Raw genomic sequence first — 8,182 nt, 5'->3', positions numbered from 1 at the left:
GTACCTTATCCAAGGATAAGACAAACTACCTTTGAATTAGGGGAAGAAATTACAAATAATTCATAGTACTAATATTCAGAAGTCGTCCTTTTCCTAAATTACTTATGGAAACTCTCATTTCATGTCTATGCGTTCCTTTTGAAAGAATGCATCTTCCACATCCTCTCCACCTCTTCAAGCCATGTCACGTTTCCATAGCAAGCATCAGAGCTTTTGAGAGAAGCGCCCACACAAAGGCACAGAGAACTTCTCAACGCTTTTTGGCCAGCTGTACAGAATGTGCCATACAGCAGGCATCTTTCTTCCTACTTAAATGCCTAATAGCACTCATCCTGGACACTGTAAGCCAGGACACCTTCCACCTTGTTATTTGTCACCGTTTCAGACACTAAAACTGTTCCAGGAGTGTGGAGGAGTCAATCTTGCAGACAAGCTGCAGCTGGGCTGGATCTCAGCTTGCGTGGGGAGCAACACAGGGCAGGGCGCTGTGCAATTCAACACTCACCAGCTCCCCTGTGTTGAGTCCCTGAGGATTCTACGTTTGGCCCCAGTAATTCCAAATAGCCCACCCGACAGCTCGAAGCCCTGCATCTACAACCCAGCTTCAGACCGTTTGTGCGCTCCTATCTTCTCACCTACCCCCTAGAGCACGTTCCCAGAATTACATCTATGAGTCACATACATGTTCTGCCCTGATGAGGCAAGCCAGCTGGCAGAGACCACAGACCTTCTGCAGCCCAAGGAAAACCCATCTGCAGCATTTTTAATCTCTCCCGGGCATCTCTACTTCAACAGAAATTCCAGAGCATCCCCAGTCAGAGACGGGAACGCACCCGATAACGCTTATCCAGGAATGTGTTTTTGTACCGAGGCAGAGCCAGAATCCTCCTGCCAGATTTCCCTCCCTGGGACACTTGCTGCAGTTTATGGCTTGCTGTGTCAGTGCAGAGTATATGCTATCAATTAAGAAAGTCGGCTGGCACAGATGAACCCAGAGCCACAGGGCAGAACATCTCTGCCAGAGCCTGCAGGCAGAAACTCTGTAAGTGCATTCCAATTAGCTGTATTCGAAACTAACAGGAAAGAACACACCTCATAGAGACAAATGCGATGAGCAGCTTGACGTGGCACACAAGATGCCTTACTTCTCCCCAGCAGCCCAGCAGTAACTGGCTGAATTAGCAGGTTTGCTAGCCAGGATCTCGAGCCCTTCATGATTCTTCAGCTTGCCTAGAAAACATGAGCCATCCCTGCCTCCTCCTAGTCCCAGAAAGGAGGCCAAGAGCTAGTTTCATTACCACAGGGAAGTGCCATCTGAATAACCATGTGCCCAAGTGGGCTTTTGTCACATCCTCCAGAAACTGCTCAACTCAGCAGCACTTTTTTCATGAGCAGCAAAGTGGAAAAGCACAGCACCAGACCTCCAAAGCAGAAAACATCTCTGAATCTCATTCGGCCTTGAGAAGTGAGATTCTCCTCTTGAAAGAAAAGGAATAAAGCCTGCTGGCAACACAACAGCCAGAGACAGGGTCAGGGGAGGCCTTCTTTCAGCAGCACTTTAATAGAACAGAACAGGTTTTCGAGAGCCCCTTCCAACTGAACACCTGAGCCCAACTGCCTGCCCTCTTCACAGCTAACCAGAAGCTCAGGCACATTATTGAGGGCATAGACCAAACGCTTCTCAAATGCTGGCAGGCACGAAGCACCACCCACCTCACCAGGAACCTGTCCCAGTGCTTGGAACCCTCACACTGAAGCAGTTTTCCCCCAGTGCCCAGCCTGACCTTCCTCAGTACAGCTGAGCCACTGCTGTATGCACCAGGGAGCAGAGCCCAGCATCTCCCTGTGCTCCCCTTCCTCGGATGCTGCAGACAGCAGTGAGGGCACCTCTCAGCTTTCCCTTCTCCAAACCAGGCTGCACTGTAAGCATGCAGCCCAGATATGCTGATCCACTAGAAACTCCCAGTTCAAACACATTCCAGAAGCACTGGCACATTAACTTTGTCCTGACAGGCTCTGTGCCCAATCAGGTAACCTCTGTCCTCAGCCTTGCCTTATCTGATTGCAGAGAAAAGGTTATGGCAGAGCAGGCACCATCTGTTACCCACAGCTGGCACAGGAACCACAGCACCAGCCTGAGCTCAGGACTGCCAGTTCCAGCTCATCTGACAAACATGATGACAGCATCATATTGAAGTAGGCAAATTCATGCTGCCAGGTGATCTGATGGAGCACACACAGGTTGTTAATGATCACTAACTCAGTCAGAAATGCTTGGAATGAGGCCCAAGGTGCAAAGCTATTGCTGTGAGTCCTGCCAACCCCAGGAGAACATCACCAGCAATCAATGGAGGGAGGAGCTCTCTGCCAGAGGACCAGCAGGCTAAGAGCACAGTTAGATGCAAAAAGTGGGGAGATAAAGAGCAGAAGAAAAGAGTCCTGACAAGAACAACCACCTCATGGGCTGCTTCTTCCAGGCTAGCAAGGGCACGAGCTGCTGCCAAAGCCCAGATCCTAGGTACAACCAACAGCCCTATGCAGGAAAGTAACCTCAACACCCTCACTCCTGTGGCTGTCTGAGCAGCCTAGCACGGATTAAGAACAGACATCTCCTAAAACATCCCTCACATCACTGGGTTGTTTTCTGTTTGTTTTTTTTTTTCCCCCCCTCTAAAAGTCAACTCAATTAGAACAAATACAAATATTCTTTTAAAAAGCAGCTAGTCAGTGCCAGTGTTTTCAAAGGCACGAGTGCTTTAGAAGCAGATTGGTTTATTTGTTCCATGTAATTTACTTTTAAAATGCGTCCCCGGATTCCCCATCAATTGCATGTGAGATATTGCAAAGGTGACCTGGGAAGTTTCTAAATCATATGCTTGATAGGAAGCCACAAGCAAGGCTTCAGGCAGAGCTTACCGAGCAGAATGGGGGCGCAAGGGCTGTGCTGGCGGGTGTGGAAGGGGCTGTTGTTTCAATAATCCCATCTCAGCTGTCCAAGGTCATGTTTCTGGCAAGGACAACACCAAATGCCTGCACACAGCCTTGTGTGTGTGTGTGTGAGCTTCAGAGAAGCATCTATAAAGCAAAGCAAGAAAGCCATACAAGCTGAAGCTGGTGATCTGCTGAAGCACCGATAATTTTAAAGCTATAAATCACTCCTCCTTTATCCCCAGCAGAGTTCGTTGCTCAAGAACAGCTCAAGAGAATAAGCAGATTAAACACTCAGAAATTAATATGCAGCTAAGCGCTCCCACGCAATGTCACATCCTTGTCCTCTCCCTCAGTCCCAGGCTGATGTGCAGTGACATCCTGCAGCACTCCTCCATCAGCACCAAGCTATGGCACAGGGTGACACCTGTCACCAGTGCCCCAACACAGCCTTGGGATGGCGTGCTCTGAGTGTGGCAAAGCATTGCTCATCTCTCCAGGAGACCACAGAGATCCACAGAGATGAGCAGGGATTTCAAGACCCCTCTCTGGCCCACAGCACATCACCCCCTCCTTCAGCTCATTTTTTACCCTCATTCAGAACAGAGATCTCCTGCCAGGATTCTTCAAGCTGCCCAGAGCCGTGCATTTCTGTACTTCTCCCCAAGTAAGCTTGAAATGATAGGAACCCCATTACCCTTTAATCAGACTCTGCTCCTCCCACTCCAACGTCCTGCAGGTTTTTGCTTTTTACCAAAGAACTCCCTTTATCACAGCTTGTCATTAGTTAAATGCCCCATTGATTTTCTTTATATTTTAGCAGCAGTAGGACATGACAGACTCTTTAACAACCCAGGGCTAGATGAAGCTGCTGGGATAGGGTTGCCACATTTCTGCCTCAGATTTCTTGTACAAAAATATGCACGAGTGCCAGAGGTCCCATATTTTCTAAGTGCATCACGCCCACTGCTTGCATGTGTGGATGATAACACAGCACCTCCAGAGAGTCCAACAGCTTGAGAGTGTCAGACTGCAGAGCTGAGATATGTACACATACTTGTCAGTTATTAGGATTTATGGGAATCTGACAACTGCGAGCTTCAGATCAGAGCAAGACATGAACAGCCCAAGATGCCTAAAAAATGACAAGGTCAGCTTTTTTTTTTTTCCTAGGCAGAAGAAAACAAACACATGATTTGAAAATCCCAGGCCCTGCTGCAGTTCCTACTGGAACTCCTATGGCTCCTGTAAGATCAGCACTACGCTCTGTACTTTAAGTCTGCATTTCTGCAGCCAAACACTTCCCTGTCCAAATCTTCAACTCCCCCTTGCATTCAGCAGCAATCCCTGCTCTCTTCCAGATCCCTGCCCACAGGGGCACGTGGGACCAGTACGCAACTCTCCATCAGTATGGAGTCTGAGAGGGACTCAGGGAAAAAGCAACCTGCTCACCTCACCCACCAGCAGAACGCAGGCACTGCTGCAAGGTGCTGCAGCTGATCCGTGCCCTGCAGAACTGCTGCAGGCAGAGGGCAGCTCCATGCTCAGCCAGGAACAACTCCAGGCACCCCGGTCTGCCAGGTCTGTGCCTTGCCAAGTGCACTGCACAAGTCAGGCCCATTCATTTTGTAGCTGTTTTCAGTGTGTCAGATACCAGCATTAGAGAGCACTCACTCATACATCATTTCAGCACAGGCAAACATCCCAGAGTAATTTTCACTTTGTGTTTGAAATGTAAGAGGCAAGTACATGTGCTTCCATTTTTTTCTGAAGGGAGGAGACTCCAGCATTTCTTTCCATGTTACTGTAAGATTAATCTGGGAGTTTCCATGGTTTTCCAGCTTCACCACATGGCAGCCATGTTGCATCCTCCCCATCAGACAAGCTGACACTGCATCCAACTCCAAGACATGTAGGATTCCAGCTTATTAAGCACTACTCGACAGATCTCTATCCCTTCCAACCCAACCACCACCACCAGCCTGCATCTCCACACGTTTGTCTGCAGGAAGCAGTCAAAGCAGGGAACGCCTGGTGTCTTTTAATTCATTCTTGGGCTAAAATTAGAGCTTCCCCAAATGTGACAAAACTCACAAGGCCACCCCCAGCCAGCTGCCTCCTTGCTGCAGCTCTCAGACCTGGAGAAGAGCATCCTCTATTTCAGGCCATGAAGTGGCTCCTTACCATCACCCCTCACCATCCACCCCACCACTTCTTGTGCACTCCTGTAACACCTCATCTGCATCAGCATTCTGCAATGTCACCATTTCAAGCCATGGGGATTTCTTAAGAAAAAAAAAAAAAAAAGAAGAAAGAACAAGCAATCCCGTTTGTTGTTCTTGCTTGCAGCAAGAACATTACTTGTAATTCCTCGGCTCCCTCCAGGGAGGCATAGAGCAGCTCTTGCTCTTTCCCTGAAGCTCCAGCCTTTTCCATATTCTGAGGGTTTTCTTATCACTATTCACAACTGGATATTTTTCCACCAGGAAAATCCTCATTTTTGAGGGAAAAAAAAAAAAAAAAAAAAAAAAAATCAATTTCACTTCTCTCAGATCAATGCTTCATCACTTCTTTCAGAGGAAGACTGAACGCAGCTGCATGGACAGGAGCACACCATTTCTCAGTCATTTGTTTGCAGACTCTTTGAAGACATTTGTGCAGGTGTTCCTACCACAAGCCCCCAGGTTTCCTAAAGCTTAAGAGTTGCTTGTTCAAGCCTTCCATGGCCAGAATGCACTGCAACTTCACACCAGACAGAAGTGTCCTTGCACCCCCAAATCATTCTTACACAACACCTGAGTCCCAACACAAGGAACCTCTAAGAGCCCTTTGCACTGTGGCATATGCTCACTAGATGATGATCTCCAGCTCAAAGCCCTGCAGTGAATTTTTTCAGTCATCACTACCACGTTCTAAAAGCACATAAGCAAAAAGAGCCAACACTTAATGAAGTGCAAAACTAATAATAAAACTACCCGCTAAATGACAGAAATCATTTTCAAGTCCTATTTCCCTTCACAATGTATTCCCTTCCCATCATCCAAGATACTCTGTAAACACAGAAGTAAATACTCCTCACAGCAGAGCACTGGCTTGAAAGCCAAGTCCAACAGTAAAGCTTCAATTTAATATGCTTTAAATGCTCAACATCTTTTTCACTTAATGTAAAACCCATCTGATCTAATAGCTGTGATTGAATTATGTGTGTGTTTTTCTTTTTAAAGTTGATTTTCTGAGTTGGCAGAGCACTACACACATTAGATTAAGAACGCAGTAATCTCTACAAGCTTTCCAGGATTCAGACATATTTCCAAGTCAGCTACTCAGAAGTCATTTACCCACTTTAAAAAGGGCTGCTACGTAACAGCAACATTCTGCCAGCAATCAATTATAAGCTGCTTGTGATGCTGCCTTCCATTTCATGTAACAGATCGCTATCTCTCTCGTCAAGTATCCCTCAAACCTCCTTAATGCACTTCATTTGCATCTGACATTTTTGTGACCTCTCATTTTCTCCCTTTCATTTATCAACAATGTTTGCCCATGAACACGCAAAATGGAAAGCTGCCTTCACTGCACAGGTGATACCTGGTGTTTGATTATACCAAACACATGGATTAGCACAGCCGTGGGAATCGTGCTGATGAGCAGACAGCCTGCATTTTGTGTTCACCTTCCTGATACAACTGAACCAAAAAACCTCATACACAGCACTGCCAGGAGATGTATTCATTCAGTTTGAGCCTACATAGTTGTACAGTATTTAAGTAATCCACTCCTATGACACCCCAAAAGACAAAACTTAGTTCCTAACATGCTATGACTTTATAGCATCAATGTCAAGGTAACAAAGAAGTCTGAGCTAGCATGTACTGGTAACACCAGTTGCATTGACTTACACTGCTCTCAAGGAAATTGAATCAGTTTCTCATTCCTAGGTCATTCTTCATCACCTTGCATTCCCTCCTGCCCAGAGGAGGCAGGTAACCAGTGCACCCAAGCACAGCTCCACTGCAGCCCACTGCCACCAAGCTGGCACAAGCGCTGGTGCCACTCCTCCAGCAGAAAGGCCCTCTATGTGCAACCGAGCTGTTATACACAAGGTGCACGTGTTTAATCTCAGCCCCACTACTCCTCGGGTTGTGGAATAGCAGAAATGCTGCTGCAGGAAGCAAGGCAAAGAACAGCAGCAACACCACTACCGTTCACCAAATAAGCACTGATCTCCAGCAACCAGATGGGGCAAAAGGAGCAACGCCTCACAGGCACTCAGGTTTCTTAGATCTGTGTTCAGGTGGTGACCTGTCCTGAATAAAACTGGGACAAGAAGCTACCAGAAATGCACACCAAGCAAAAGAGCAGCTGAAGGAATGCCGAGGCAATTATCAACACCGAGGACTCAAGAACTCTGAAAATACATGGAAAAAATATGCTAGCAGATATGTGAAAAATAGATGAGTTACTTGGGATTCAAGAGCACTCAATCAAGTCCAATACCCTCCGCAGCCCAGGCTACTTTGACAGATTCTTTACTTTGCTTTACCTTTTACAGAATCGATCACTACAAAAAAAGAAAAAACATTTTATTAATGCAATATAGGAGAAATTTAGAAAAACATACATAGAACTCCCTCAGTAAGGAAACATACAATATCAAAGTATGCCAGAGTTAGTATATCAAAACAGTCAGTTTCTCTCTAATAAAAGTTTCAAGTAACACAATCATAAAAGAATTTAGCTATGAAGTAGTGTGCATATACTGAGATGCTTTCTGTAATAGTCCTCTAAGAAATTAAAGGAAAGCAGCAGTAGATCTGTTGTACTACAGACGTATTCAGTAAATATATTAAGTGTATTTATGTCAATAACTGTCCTGCACATTCATCACTTCAGGTATCCTCCCTGTCTGGCAGTTGTCTCTCAACAATATGCGACTCTGCCCAAAAAGGGACACAGAAGGAAATAAAGGTAACATCACTGAAAGCCAAGGCCTAAGCCAACATGTGCTGGGAAGCCCAGTTAATGTGAAGCAGACAATTCAGCACTCTAAACTTCAGTCTTTGTTTTTCAGAGAGCACAGAGAAGGCAGCTTGGTCTTCTTTGCTTCAGGCTGTCAGGTTCTTATCTGCTAGGTATAAACAAGTGCCTTCAGCTCAGTAGTGAAGTTAAGGGGCCACTGAGCACATTACAGCCTGCACTTTTACAACACCAGCATTCATCATTAGGCTCATTTTTTAATTACTTTAGGTAGTCC

The sequence above is a fragment of the Tetrao urogallus genome (assembly GCF_951394365.1).
Source record: "Tetrao urogallus genome assembly, chromosome: 11".
Classification (NCBI taxonomy): domain Eukaryota; kingdom Metazoa; phylum Chordata; class Aves; order Galliformes; family Phasianidae; genus Tetrao; species Tetrao urogallus.
Note: the sequence above shows the minus strand (reverse complement) of the source record.